This window comes from Lagopus muta, chromosome 36, assembly GCF_023343835.1.
Source record: "Lagopus muta isolate bLagMut1 chromosome 36, bLagMut1 primary, whole genome shotgun sequence".
Taxonomy (NCBI): domain Eukaryota; kingdom Metazoa; phylum Chordata; class Aves; order Galliformes; family Phasianidae; genus Lagopus; species Lagopus muta.
In genome coordinates this window covers 143,489-158,203 of record NC_064468.1, presented here as the reverse complement: position 1 = coordinate 158,203, position 14,715 = coordinate 143,489, and the positions used below count along the sequence as shown (strand labels likewise).

General features: G+C 57.5%; 2 protein-coding genes across 6 annotated transcripts in view; one reads left to right on the top strand and one right to left on the bottom strand.

Moving 5' to 3' along the window:
• LOC125686352 (uncharacterized) overlaps positions 1–14,715 on the bottom strand; it is a 194,286-nt gene that overhangs the window by 134,155 nt on the left and 45,416 nt on the right. The gene's annotated exons all lie outside the window — the stretch shown is intronic.
• Positions 1–14,715, top strand: part of LOC125686353 (zinc finger CCCH domain-containing protein 11A-like) — a 42,025-nt gene that overhangs the window by 23,707 nt on the left and 3,603 nt on the right. The gene's annotated exons all lie outside the window — the stretch shown is intronic.

The window sequence follows — 14,715 nt, the reverse complement described above, 5'->3', positions numbered from 1 at the left end:
GGACCAGGCTCAGAGCAACCTCCTCTGGGGTCCCTGTTCCCCACAGGGGGGTGGGCAAAGTGCCTTTTGGGGTTCCGTCCAGCCCAGCTCAGTCTGCGATCCCACGACACACGCTCACGGGCAGGACGGGCACGGACACGAGGAACAAGTGCTGCGCAACGAGAGCCGAGCGGCCGCACCAGGCAGCAGCCACCGCCACCAACGCACTCACATGGGAAAGACGATGAGGCAGCCGGAGAGCGCCAGGGAGGCCACCGGTGCCGCCGGGGACACCACCGCGTTCAGCAGCCAGGGGGCCTGTGGGGGAGAAACAGGGAGGAGGTGGGACGTCCTGGTCACGGCTGAGGCGCCGGGGACGCGGGGAGCCCGAGGCAGGGAGAGCCGGCAGCAGCTCGGCACTCGCACGGCCCGAGCGGCCGGCAGCTCCTGGTGGGCCGCATGCGGGCACCGCGAGGTCGCGGCTCCGCCTGGGCCGCGCAGAAACGGCGGCTCACCTTGAGAGCAGCTCTGCTGAGCTCCTCTTTCCCAGACAGCTGCTCCAGGAAGCTGTAGTAGAATCTCATGTGGAACGTCAGCCCGTCTATGAGCAGCACGCCGATGTCCTTCAGCACGACGGCCACGTTCTGCCCGTCCCGCAGGCAGCCGGAGAGCAGGGACACGGTGCTCTGGATGCCGGTCTTCACGCTCTCCCAGCTCACGGCGGCGCCTGCGGCCACTCTGCTGTATCTCAGCGGCTCCAACTTCCTGTGCACTGAAAGATGTGAGGGACAGAATTGACGGCAGGGTTGGTTTCCCACAGGCGCTCCCCTAGAAGAGCTGCTGGTGGACCTCAGCCGGAACGGCCCCGCGTTTGGACAGGCTCCTCAGAGGGGGAGCTTTGCTGGTGGGCACAGAGGTGGTGGCCGTCGGCCCCGTCCACGCAGCCGGAAGCAGCGGAATCCCCCCTCCTACCTGGCAGGGGCTCCCTGCGGGCCTTGAGGTGGTGCGTGGCCATGAGGTTGGCGGCCAGGTGGAACACGGGCCACCGCAGAGTCACGGTCCCGTCCTCGGTCCAGACGTCTTTGGAGACGGTGTCAAAGGAGCCGAAGGTGGGAATCCAGACCCCCTGTGGGCGGAAGAGAAAAGCAGGGCAGAAGGGTTACGGGCCGGCCAGGGGGAAGAGGCGCAGGGGCTCCGACGCAGGGACAGAGCTCAGGAGCCTCTGCCGCCGCTCAGAGGCACGAGCCGGGGCGTGGGAACGGCTTTGGGAAGGGCCGCACGGCGCTCTCCTGCCCCTCGCCCTCCCAGATGCGGCACAGCAGGCGGGGTGGAAGCGGCCTCGCAGGATCCAGAGGCTTCCAGAGAGTGGCATCGGCCCCAAGATCCGACAACGCCCGGCACGAGGGATCGTGCGTCTGCAGGGAGCCCGTGGGACGCCCAGGAGAGAAGTGCGGGGGGAGTCTCCCGCTGCGTATGCAGGGGAAGCCTCAGAGGAAGCCCAGGCCGGACGGGGAGAGGAGGAACCGCCGGCCAACGCACCTTGTGTGCCACGAGCTGCTCCCGGACGTAGGCGGCCACCGCGTCCCAGACGGCGACTCGCACTGCAGGACAGAGGAAAAGCAGGTCACGCTCCGATCCGCCGCTGCCCGGCGCCCCTCCGGCTGCCAGGCGGGAGCGAGGCGGCAGAGCGATGCGCCGTCTCTGCACCAAGGGCGGCCGCAGCCCCGCTCCAAGCTGGCCGCAGCCCTGCACACCTTTGCTGTTCGTGTCCATGGGTCTGGAGGCGCGCCCCGCTGCGGGGCCGGCCTCGCTCCTCCTGTTCCGCCTCGTGCCGGCGGCTCTCTCCTCGTTCGCGCCAGCCATGCTGGAGCTCCTCCTGCAGACGCGTCTGCTCTCGGACAGATGCTCCTCCAGGATGCGGGACCCGCCGCCGCGCTCTGCCTTTATACCCCCCTGGGCGCCCGTGTCACAAACGTCGTCGCGGCGACGCCATGACGGCGCGGCCGGTGCTGGCCGCTGCCCATTGTGATGCTGGCGGCGGCAGCTGCTGCCCGGCCCGGCTGGGAGTGCCGGCCCCCCTCTGCCTGCTCTCCCTTCGTTCCTCTGCTCGCCATGCCATCGGCATCCTCAGCAGCCCTGTGCTCCAGACCCCTCACCACTTTCGTTGCCCTTCTCTGCACACTGGGGCCTCAACATCTGTCCTGCAGTCAGGGGCCCAAAACTGAACACAGCGTTCAAGGTGCGGCCTCTACGGGTCCCCATGGCACCCTATGGATACTTATGGCACCCAAGCAAGGGTGGACTAGGGAGCCTCGTAGGTCCGCATGGCACCCTATAAATCCTAATGCATCCCTAAGGCACCCTACAGGTCCCCATAGCACTCTATGGATCCTAATGGGTCCCCCTGGTACCCTAAGGATCCTAATGGGTCCCTAAAGCACCCTACAGGTCACCATGTCACCCTGAGGATCCCAAAGGGTCTCTAAAGCACCCTATGGGTTTCCCTGGCACCCTATGGATCCTAATGGTTCTCTAAAACACCCAGTGGGTCCCCGTGGCACCCTATGGGTCCTAACAGGTTCCCCTGGCACCCTATGGATGCTAACGGGTCCCTAAGACACCCTATGGATCCCTATGGGTCCCCATGGCACCCTAAGGGTCCTAATAGGTCTCTAAGTCACCCTACGGTCCCCATAGCACCCTACGGATTCTAATGGTCCATAAGGAACCCTGAGGATCCTAATGGGACCCTATGGCACCCCATGGATCCTAGTGAGACCCCATGGCACCCTATAGATCCGAATGGGTCCCTATGGCACCCTATGGATCATAATAGTTCCCTAAGGCACCCTAGAAGTCCCCATGGCACCCCATGGATTCTAATGGGTCCCCATGGCACCCTATGAATCCTAGTGGGTCCCTAAGACACCCTATGGGTCACCATGGCACCATATTGATCCTAACCGGTTCCCCTGGAACCGTATGAATCCTAATGGTTCACCATATTACCCTATGAATCCTAATGGGTCCCTAAGGCACCCTATGGGTCCTAATGGGTCCCTGAGGCACACTACTGTCCCCATAGCACCCTATGGATCCTAATGGGTTTCTAAGACACCCTATGGGTCCTAATGGGTCCCTAAGGCACCCTAAGTTCCCCATAGCACCCTACGGATCCTAATGGTTCATGAGGCACCCTGAGGATCCTAATGTGTCCCTAAGGCACCCTATGGATCCTAATGTGTCCCTAAGGTACCCTATGAATCGCAATAGGTCCCTAAGGCACTGAATGGGTCCCCATGGCACCCTATGGATCCCTATGGGTCCCCATGGCACCCTATGGATCTTAATGGGTCCCTAAAGCACCCTAAGGGTCCCCATGACACCCTAGGCATCCTAATGGGTCCCTAAGGCACTCTGTGGGTCTCTGTTGCACCCTATAAATGCTAACAGGTCCCTAAAGCACCCTAGGGGTGCTGAAGCACCCTAGGGATCCTAATGGTCCCTAGGGCACCCTGTGGGTCCCAGTGGGTCCATAAGGCACCCTAGGGATCCTAAAGGGTCCCCATGGCACCCTATGGAACCTAATGGGTCCCTAAAGCACCCTGTGTGTTCCTATGGCACCCTATGAATCCTAAGGGGTCCCTGAGGCACCCTACGAGTCCCCGTGGCACCCTATGGATCCTAATGGGTCCCTAAGGCATCCTACAGATCCCTAAGGCACCCTATGGATCCTAATGGGCCTCCATGGCACCCTATGGTATGCTAGTGGCTGCCTAAGGCATCCTATGTGTCCCCATGGCATCCTATGGATCCTAATGGGACCCTAAAGCACCCTAAGGGTCCCCATTACACCCTATGGATCCTAGTGGTTCCCTAAGGCACCCTACATTTCCCTGTGGCACCCTATAAATCCAAACAATTCCCTAAGGCACCCTAGAGGTCCTAAGGCACCTGATGGGTCCTAATGCTCCTAAGGCACCCTGAGGATCCTTATGGGACCTTATGGCACCCTGTGGATCATAGTGGGTCCCTAAGGCATCCAATGGATACTATTGGGTACCTAAGGCACCCTAGAGTCCCCGTGGCACCCTATGGATCCTAATGGGTCTCCATGGCAACCTATGGTATGCTAGTGGCTCCTTAAGGCACCCTATGGGTCCCCATGGCACCCTATGTATCCTAATGGGTTGCGAACGCCCCCTACGGGTCCCCATGTGTTGCAGTATGCGCCCGTTCTGCTCCCCGGGGAGACTGCAGCTTGGCCAGTTACTGAGGTGACACCACTGTGATGAGCAGCAAATGGCGTTTATTACACGTATTCACTAGCTTATATAGCCTAAGTGCTTCGTTTATGCCCCTAAGGGCACGAACCACCCATCTATCATAGAGCAGGGAGAGGGCCTAACGCGTCACACCCCGCGGGGGGGTCTCGCAGCCTCGCAGTTGCTGACAACATCTCCCCCCTCTCCATGCTCAAGAAAGTCTACTACAACTCAAGAGGACCCTAACCCGTACACCCCAAAATCCCCGCACTGCGCCTATACATGCCATTGTCCTCTCGGTTAAGCTTTGCCCCGTTACATCCCGATTCGCAAAATAATCCTACCCTAATAACTCTATAACCTATTAACCTAATGACAACCTCCTAACTTAATTATCCTAATGTCTTCAACCATACTTATATATGTAATATACCCATAAGTATGAAGCGTGTTAATATTAGACTTAGTGCAACTACAACCGAATATAGAATAGAGTTAAGCAGAGTTAAACATTCCCGTCGCTTTGATGGACCATCTCAGAAGCACTTCCCGTCAGTGGTGTTCTCCGTCCTTCTTTGCTCTCAGATGTGATGTCTCCCTCTTGTGTCGTGGTGAACAGTGATCAAGGTTTTCTGTCCATTATCTCTGACGCGTTTTAGCAGTTGGTACAAACCCTCATGCTGCAGAAGCTTCCTTACCAAAGCGAAATTCATTCCACTTGGAGTAGGTGATAGGTCTTGAATCACCGTGTAGGTAGCCTGCAAGAACTGATGTGATGTTACCGACACTTAACAATTAAAGCCTACGATACTGGTGAAGTTATAGACAAAGAGATTAGAGATTACTGATTAGAGTGATTGCTGATAGCTCTAGTGGCACTACCTATGCCCAATATATACCAACATTGTCTCAGGTACCTGTTGGAACGTACTTCAAAAATAACAAACGTCTGTTCAGTATCAAGGCAGATGTCTCAAGCCTTGAGAGCATTGCTCTCACAAACCCGCTGTATGGAATTGCTTGTTCTCCAGGCCTCAATCTGGCCACCTGTCCATGAAGGGAACCCATTCTAATGCCTACACTTAAAGCACGGGCCTTTATCCCTTTCTTCCCCGACCCGAGTAGCTGACATCACCGTGGTCTTAACCGCAGAACTAACCGAAGCGGCCATTCCCTGCATGGCGGCTGCTAGTCCCTCATAAGTTAATGGTGTGGCCCTCTGATGATCTAACACATACTTAATAAGCTCCCCTGGGGTAGTTAGAGTTCCCGGCGCTGCTCTGATGATTTGCTGGATGTCTGGCAACGATTTCTGCTTAAGACAATCCATTATGACTGGGGATTGGACCTCCCGTGGGAGATCAGATCCCTCCACTGCACGGATTCGCAAAGTCAGAAAATGACTCAGAGGGGCCCTGCTTGATGTCTGCCCACGGAAGCACAGGTTCCGCAACCTTAGCCAATTCTCGCAGGGCTTGAAGGGCCGCAGTTGTAACGGCTGCCAGCTCTCCTGCTCTAAGCAATGTTGCTTTGCCCTCCGGGGATCCCACCATTCCATCTGCCAGGCCCTGAAGACGTGCAAGATTAGTTCTATCGCCTCTGCGCTGGCCGTTGGCTGGATGGTGGGGGTCACGGGTGGCAGCAGCCACCACAGCTTGAAGTAGTCTATTCCATTCATCATACCACAGGGTGTATTGTACAGGCTCAAGAATAACATGCATAAGGTTCACCACATCGTGTGGCAAGAGACTAGAAGCCATGAGAGCTTCCACCGCTGCCATGGTAACAGGGGAATGCAGACCTTTGCTTTTAACTAAATCCGAGAGGCGAGTAATCGCTTTGGAATCCAAAGGAGTCCAAGCTGCACCCTCTGGTTTTACCACCACCGGGAGAGTAAGCGCGGTACCTGCCGGATCTGCAGCCCGTATGTCTTCTCTCACACGAGCCCAATCAGTGAGGGTAGGCGGGCCCCATGGAGCTGTCGATATGGGACCACGCCCCTCCTGAGCGGACCCCGGGGCCATCCCCGTCGGAACGCCCCCCCCACAGCAAAGCGGCGCGGGACAATCCACGCCCCTCGGGGGGTGGCCGCCGTAGCAAGCGGAATCGGGCAGTAGGTGAGTCCCGCCCCCGCTGCCGCATTCCACAGGTCGCACCACAACTCCTCCAGACATCTCTCCCTCTCCAAGGACCCTCTTATCAGCTGTGCCAGAAGTTATACCGCATTCCTCCGCAGGCCCCCCTCCCCCTTTATCTTTGAAGGGCTTAAGTGAAGGATATAAGCTGCAAGCCGGGTAAGGAGGTGGGTCCTCCTCTTTATGGTGTGATTGTTCCTGCTCCGCTTCGTTCTTCTTTATCCCCAGGGTCGTTGTTTCTGGTGGGGCCGAAGGAGTCAGCGCCATCTTGCCCTCCAGCGAACCTGTAGGGGAGACAAGACCCCCCCCGGCCCTAACCCCAGCAGATCCCTAGCACGGTCACCTGCAATCTTCTCCTCTTTCGCTTTCCTAAGAGCTGTCAAAATTAATCCCCACACTTTAAACTCCGCAACTTTTTGAGTGGACATTGCCCTCTGTGAGAGCACAGCAGTAAATGAATCCCAATTATCAGGATCATATAAGTCAGAAGGGGATGATAATAGCCCCTCCTTCTCCAGCAACGAGAGTGTCGCTGAAACCTCCTTCTTAGAAGGAACATTTTTCCCGCAATAAATTTTGCATGCATGAAGAATCACCTTTATGACGGCTTCCATAACGCCTCTGGCCGAACGTATGTCTGGCCTTCTCCTGCCGTTTCCCCTAGTGCCAGAGGGATCCTGGCTCCTTTTCCCGAGCCTCCTGCCTGACAAGGAGTAATGCGCACTCCTCCCCGTCCCTGGGCTTCCACCACTCCGCGGATTTGAATTTACGGCTCTGCAGTGGGATCCTACAGAACAGCTGACTCACCCCCAGGTATCACGGCGGTCGGGGTCAACACTTGTTGCAGTAAACGCCCGTTCCGCTTCCCTGGGAGACCGTAGCTGGGCCAACTACTGAGGTGACACCAATGTGATGAGCAGCAAATGGCGTTTATTACACGTATACACTAGCTTATATAGCCTAAGTGCTTCGTTTACGCCCCTAAGGGCACGAACCACCCATCTATCATAGAGCAGGGAGAGGGCCTAACGCGTCACACCCCGCGGGGGGGGTCTCGCAGTCTCACAGTTGCTGACAACAATGGTGTCCCTATGTGTCCATGTGGGGTCCCTATGGGGTCTCTCTGCCGTCTGTGTTCCTATGGGGCCTCCATGGCGTCTCCAATGGGTTTCTCTGTGTCCCTGTGGTCCCTATGAGGTCCCTACGTGTCCCTATGGGGTCTTGCGGGGTCTCTTTCTGTCCCCATGGGGTCCCTATGGGGTCTCCCTCTGTCTCTATGTGGCCTCTGTGTGTCCATACGTGTCCCTCTGGGGTCCCTAATGGGTCCCTATGGGGTCCCTGCGTGTCCCTATGGGGCCTCTATGGAGTCTCCAATGGGTCTCTCTGAGTCCCAGTGGGGTCCCTATGTGCCCCTTTGTGTCCCTATGGGTCCCTATGGAGTCTCTCTGTGTCCCTTTTGGGTCTCTGTGGGGTCTCTCTGTGTCCCTCTGTGTCCCTATCGGGTCCCTATGTGTCCCTCTTGGTCCCTGTGGGGTCCCTATGGGGTCAGTGCGTGTCCCTATGGGGTTCCTATGTGCCTGTGTGTGTCTCTATGAGGTGCCTGTGGCGTGTCTATGTGCCCCTGTGGGGACCCTGCAAGCAGCAGAGCGCAGAGAGAACCGCGCTCCCTGTTTTCCCCTCTTGCCGACGCTGCTCTCTTTCTCCCCCGGCTCCTCACCGGCTCAGTGCTGCAGGTTCGCCGTCCTTCGCGACGCTTCGCTCCTCGCACGAACGCCAAGTCAACCCGCTCCGAGTCCCGGGGCCGCGCCACAGGGCCCCGCTCCGCTCCCGCGCCACCGCCTCCTGGCGTCGCGACGCGATGACGTCACTCGGCGGGGACGGCGCCGTCGCTATGGAGACGCCGCCGCGCAAGCGCCGTCGCCGCGGGGGCGGCTTCCCGCGCAGCAACGAGGGAGGCTCGCCGTCGCCACGGCAACGCGGCCGCACGAAGCCCCCGGGGGCGAACGGAGAGCCTTCAGGGATGGGGTGCGGAGGCGCGGGGAGCGAGCGGGGCAGGGCGGAGCTCCGGGGATGGCGGCCGGGAGTGGGGCTGCGGGGGGGAGATCCGCAGGGAGATGCGGCGAGGGGAAGGTGGGGGAGGGGCGGGGAGGGAGGGAGGAAGGGAAGGGGTGCAGAGAGGTGGGGGGAGGGAGGGGGGAGAAGGGAGGGCTGGTGGTGACAGGACAAGGGGAACGGCTTAAACTGAGCCAGGGGAGGTTGAGGTCAGATGGGAGGGAGGAGGAAGTTTTTCCCCCCGAGGGCGGTGAGGCACTGGCACAGGCTGCCCAAGGAGGCTGTGGGTGCCGCAGCCCTGCAGGCGGTGGAGGCCAGGCTGGATGTGGCTCTGGGCAGCCTGGGCTGCTGGTTGGCGACCTGCACGCAGCAGGGGGTTGGAAGCAGGTGAGCGGTGCGGGGCTTTGCAGCTGGTCGGGGGGCTGCAAAGGCAGGCTGAGGGAGCTGGGCTTGTTCAGCCTGGAGGAAAGAAGGCTGCGGGGTGAGCTCCCTGCCGCCTGCAGCAGCTCAAGGGAGCCTGCAGACAGGAGGGGAGGGAAGTCTGGGGAAGGGGAGATGGCAGCAGGACGAGGGGAAATGGTTTGGAGTGGAGGGAGGGGAGATGGAGGTTGGACGTCAGGGGGAAGTTCTGCACCGAGAGATGGAGAGGGACTGGAACAGCTGCCCAGAGAGGCTGTGGATGCAGAGCAACAGTCCTGTGATGTTGGGTGGTTTCCTTTCAGCTGTGTGTGTGCATCGGTGCCAGGCTGTCTGTGCGGAATCCTTCTCTTGTGGCCTCAGGCAGCAATCCGGGGGGCCCAAGTTTCAGCGCTGAAGGGAAGCGGTGAGCAGCTCAGTTCCTTCTGTCCTCGCAGGCCGTGCCTTCTGCCAGCTGCTTTCTCCTTTTGTGGCCTTCTGGGGTTTGATCGATGGCTGGAAGTGGGAGCCGAGTGGGAATTCTGAGAGGGGATCCTTGGGACGATGGCTGCCAGCACCAGGTATGGCGTGCAGAACTCAGGAGGGCGGTGAAGGTTTGCAAGGCTTCCTTTCGTATTCAGTTCTGGCCGAGGACTTGCTGCGTTGTTCCGGACGCCTTCTTCTCCGTTAAACTCCCAAAGGAACCTGGTGGCACGGATGCTGTGTGTGTTCCTGCTGGAAGCCAGCTGCTGCCTTGAGGATGGCGTCGTATCTGACCCATCTGCCGTGCTCCCGAGTCTCCTCGTGTCCTCAGAGAGCCCCAGTGCATCCATTCCGTCCGGGCTGCTTTATTCCCTGCTGAGACTGGAAGGGGCTTCAGAAAGCTCAGCACAACGGGCTGCTGCTCCAGCGTGGAAAGCAGAGAGCCCCCTCTGCGGGAATGGAACTCGATGATCTCGGGGGTCCCCTCCAACCCAAACCGTTCTATGATGCTGTGCTTTACAGACCCAGCCAGGTGAGAGAGCTGGGTGCCTGCGTTGGAAATGGGGCAGGGAGGTAAGCGTCCCCCTCTGCTCGGCATTAGAGACCACTGGGATCCGCAGGGTGACATGGGGACCGGTAGGGTGCCTTAGGGAGCCATTAGGATCCAAAGGGAGCTATGGGGATCCATTAGAATCCATAGGGTGCCTTAGGAACCCATGAGGATATATAGGGTGCCACGGGGACCCACAGTGTGCCTTAGGGACTCATTAGGATTTGTAGGGTGCCAGGGGGAACCATTAGGATCCATTGGGTGCCAGGAGGACCCATAGGGTGCCTTAGGGAGCCATTAGGATCCTTAGGGTGCCATGAAGACTCCTAGGGTGCCTGAGGGAACCATTAGGATTCATAGGGTGCCATGGGGACCTTTAGGGAGCTTTAGAGACCCATTATGATCTATAGAATGCCATGGGGTTCCATTAGGATGAATAGTGTGCCAGGGAGACCCATTAGGATCCATGGGGTGCCATGGGGATCCCTAGGGTGCTTGAGGGACGCACTAGAATTGTAGGGTGCCATGGGTACCCAAAGTGTGCTTTAGGGACCCATTAGGATTCATAGGGTGCCACAAGGACCCGTAGAGTGCCTGAGGGACCTGTTAGGATCCATAAGGTGCAAGGGGGATCCACAGGGTGCCTTAGGAACTCATTATAATTTGTAGGGTGCTATGGGGACCCATTAGAATCCATAGGGTGCCATGGGGACCCCTAGGGTGCCTTAGGAGCCATTAGGATTCATAGGGTGCCATGGGGACCTGTAGGGTGCCTTAGGGACCCATTAGAATCCGTAGGGTGCCTTGGGGACCCATAGAGTGTTATGGGGACCCCTAGGGTGCCTTAGGGACCCACTAGAATTTTAGGATGCCTTGGGGATTCATAGGGTGCCTTAGGGACACTTTAGGAGCCATAGGGTGCCATGGAAACATATAGGGTGCCTTAGGGACCCATTAGAATCCATAGGGTGCTATGGGGACCCATAGGGTGTATTAGGGACTCGTTAGGATGCATAGGATTCCATGGGGACACACAGAGTGCTTTAGGGACCCATTAGGATCCATCGGGTGCCATGGGGACCCATAGGGTGCCTTAGGGACCAGTTAGGATCCATCGGGTGCCATGGGGACCCACAGGGTGCCGTAGGGACTCATTAGGATTTGTAGGGTGCCATGGGGACCCATTAGGATCCATATGGTGCCATGGAGACCCGTAGGGTGCCTTAGGGACCCACTAGGATTTGTAGGGTGCCAGGGGGACCCATAGGGTGCCTTAGGGACACATTAGGATTTGTAGGGTGATATGGGGACCCATTAGGATCCATAGGGTGCCTTAGGGACCCCTAGGGTGCCTTAGGGAGCCATTAGGATCCATCGGGTGCCATGGGGACCCATAGGGTGCCTTAGGGACTCATTAGGATCCATAGGGTGCCACGGGGACACACAGGGTGCCTTAGGGAGCCATTAGGATTCATAGGGTGCCATGGGGACCCATGGGGTGCCTTATGGACCCATTAGGAATTGTAGGGTGCCATGGGGACCCATAGGGTGCCTTAGGGACCCATTAGGATCTATAGGGTGCCAGGAAGACACACAGGGTGCCTTAGGGACACGTTAGGAGCCATACGGTGCCATGGAAACATATAGGGTGCCTTAGAGAGCCATTAGAATCCATAGGGTGCTATGGGGACCCATAGGGTGCCTGAGTGACTCGTTAGGATGCATAGGATTCCACGGGGACACACAGAGTGCCTTAGGGACCCATTTGGATCCATAAGGTGCCATGGGGACCCATAGGGTGCCTTAGGGACCCATTAGGATCAATAGGGTGCCATGGGGACACACAGGGTGCCTTAGTGACTCATTAGAATTTGTAGGGTGCTATGGGGACCCGTTAGGATCCATATGGTGCCATGGGGACCCCTAGGGTGCCTTAGGGACCCACTAGAATTTTAGGATGCCTTGGGGATTCATAGGGTGCCTTAGGGACACTTTAGGAGCCATGGGATGCCATGGAAACATATAGGGTGCCTTAGGGACCCATTAGAATCCATAGGGTGCTATGGGGACCCATAGGGTGTATTAGGGACTCGTTAGGATGCATAGGATTCCATGGGGACACACAGAGTGCCTTAGGGAGCCATTAGGATCCATTGGGTGCCATGGGGACCCATAGGGTGCCTTAGGGACCAGTTAGGATCCATCGGGTGCCATGGGGACCCACAGGGTGCCTTAGGGACTCATTAGGATTTGTAGGGTGCCATGGGGACCCATTAGGATCCATAAGGTGCCATGGAGACCCGTAGGGTGCCTTAGGGACCCACTAGGATGTGTAGGGTGCAAGGGGGACCCATAGGGTGCCTTACGGACACATTAGGATCCATAGGGTGCCAGGGGGTCCCATAGGTTGCCACGAGAACACACAGGGTGCCTTAGGGACACGTTAGGAACCATAGGGTGCCATGTAAACATATAGGGTGCCTTAGGGACCCATTAGAATCCATAGGGTGCTATGGGGACATATAGGGTGCCTTAGGGACTTGTTAGGATGCATAGGGTTCCACGGGGACACACAGAGTGCCTTAGGGAGCCATTAGGATCCATAGGGTGCCATGAGGACACACAGGGTGCCTTAGGGACACGTTAGGAGCCATACGGTGCCATGGAAACATATACGGTGCCTTAGAGAGCCATTAGAATCCATAGGGTGCTATGGGGACCCATAGGGTGCCTGAGGGACTCGTTAGGATGCATAGGATTCCACGGGGACACACAGAGTGCCTTAGGGACCCATTTGGATCCATAAGGTGCCATGGGGACCCATAGGGTGCCTTAGGGACCCGTTAGGATCAATAGGGTGCCACGGGGACACACAGGGTGCCTTAGTGACTCATTAGGATTTGTAGGGTGCTATGGGGACCCGTTGGGATCCATATGGTGCCATGGGGACCCCTAGGGTGCCTTAGGGAGCCATTAGGATGCATAGGGTGCCATGGGGACCAATTAGGATCCATATGGTTCCATGGGGACCCGTAGGGTGCCTTATGGACCCATTAGAATGTGTAGGGTGTCAGGGGGACCATAGCGTGCCACAAGAACACACAGGGTGCCTTAGGGACACGTTAGGAGCCATAGGGTGCCATGTAAACATATAGGGTGCCTTAGCGACCCATTAGAATCCATAGGGTGCTATGGGGACCCATAGGGTGCCTTAGGGACTTGTTTGGATGCATAGGGTTCCATGGGGACACACAGAGTGCCTTAGGGAGCCATTAGGAACCATAGGGTGCCATGGGGACCCCTAGGGTGCCTTAAGGACCCGTTAGGATCCATAGGGTTCAAGGGGGACCCATAGGGTGCCTTAGGGACACTTTAGGAGCCATAGGGTGCCAGGGGGATTCATAGGGTGCCTCAGGGAGCCATTAGGATACGTAGGGTGCCATGAGAACACATAGGGTGCCTTAGGGACACGTTAGGAGCCATACGGTGCCATGGAAACATATATGGTGCCTTAGGGACCCATTAGAATCCATAGGGTGCTATGGGGACCCATAGGGTGCCTTAGGGACCCATTAGGATGCATAGGATTCCACGGGGACACACAGAGTGCCTTAGGGAGCCATTAGGATCTATAGGGTTCAAGGGGGACCCATAGGGTGCCTTAGGGACCCATTAGGATACATAGGGTGCCACGGGGACACCCAGGGTGACTTAGGGACTCATTAGGAATTGTAGGGTGCTATGGGCACCCATTGGGATCCATATGGTGCCATGGGGACCCCTAGAGTGCCTTATGGACCCATTAGGATTTGTAGGGTGCCAGGGAGACCCATAGGGTGCCTTAGGGACCCATTAGGATCAATAGGGTGCCACGGGGACCCACAGGGTGCCTTAGGGACTCATTAGGATTTGTAGGGTGCCTTAGGGAGCTATTAGGATCCATAGGGTGCCAGGGGGACCCCTAGGGTTCCTTAGGGACACATTAGGATACATAGGGTGCCAGGGGGACCCATAGGGTGCCACGAGGACTCACAGGGAGCCTTAGGGACACGTTAGGAGCCATTGCGTTCCATGGAAACATATAGGGTGCCTTAGGGACCCATTAGAATCTATAGGGTGCTATGAGGACATATAGGGTGCCTTAGGAACCGGTTAGGATGCATAGGGTTCCACGGGGACACACAGAGTGACTTAGGGAGCCATTAGGATCCATCGGGTGCCATGGGGACCCATAGGGTGCCTTAGGGACCCGTTAGGATCCATAGGGTGCCACGGGGACACACAGGGTGCCTTAGGGAGCCATTAGGATCCATAGGATGCCATGGGGATCAGTTAGGATCCATGGGTGCTTTAGGGACCCGTTAGGATGCATAGGGTTCACCGGGGAAATGCAGAGTGACATGGGGACCCATTAGGATTCATAGTGTGCCATGGGGACTCATTAGGATCTATCGGGTGCCATGGGGACCCACAGCGTGCCTTAGGGACCCACTAGAATTTTAGGGTGGCATTGGGACCCATAGGGTGCCACGAGGACGCACAGGGTGGCTTAGGGACACTTTAGGAGCCATACGGTGCCATGGAAACATATAGGGTGCCTTAGGGCAACATTAGAATCCATAGGGTGCTATGGGGGCCCATAGGGTGCCTTAGGGACCCGTTAGGATCCATAGGTTTCCACGGGGATACGCAAAGTTCCTTAGGGAGCCATTAGGATCCATAGTGTGCCATGGGGACGATAGGGTGCTTTAGGGATCTGTTAGGATCCATAGAGTGACATGGGGACCCATTAGGATTCATAGGGTGCCTTAGGAACCCATTAGGATATATAGAGTGCCATGGGGATCCCTAGGGT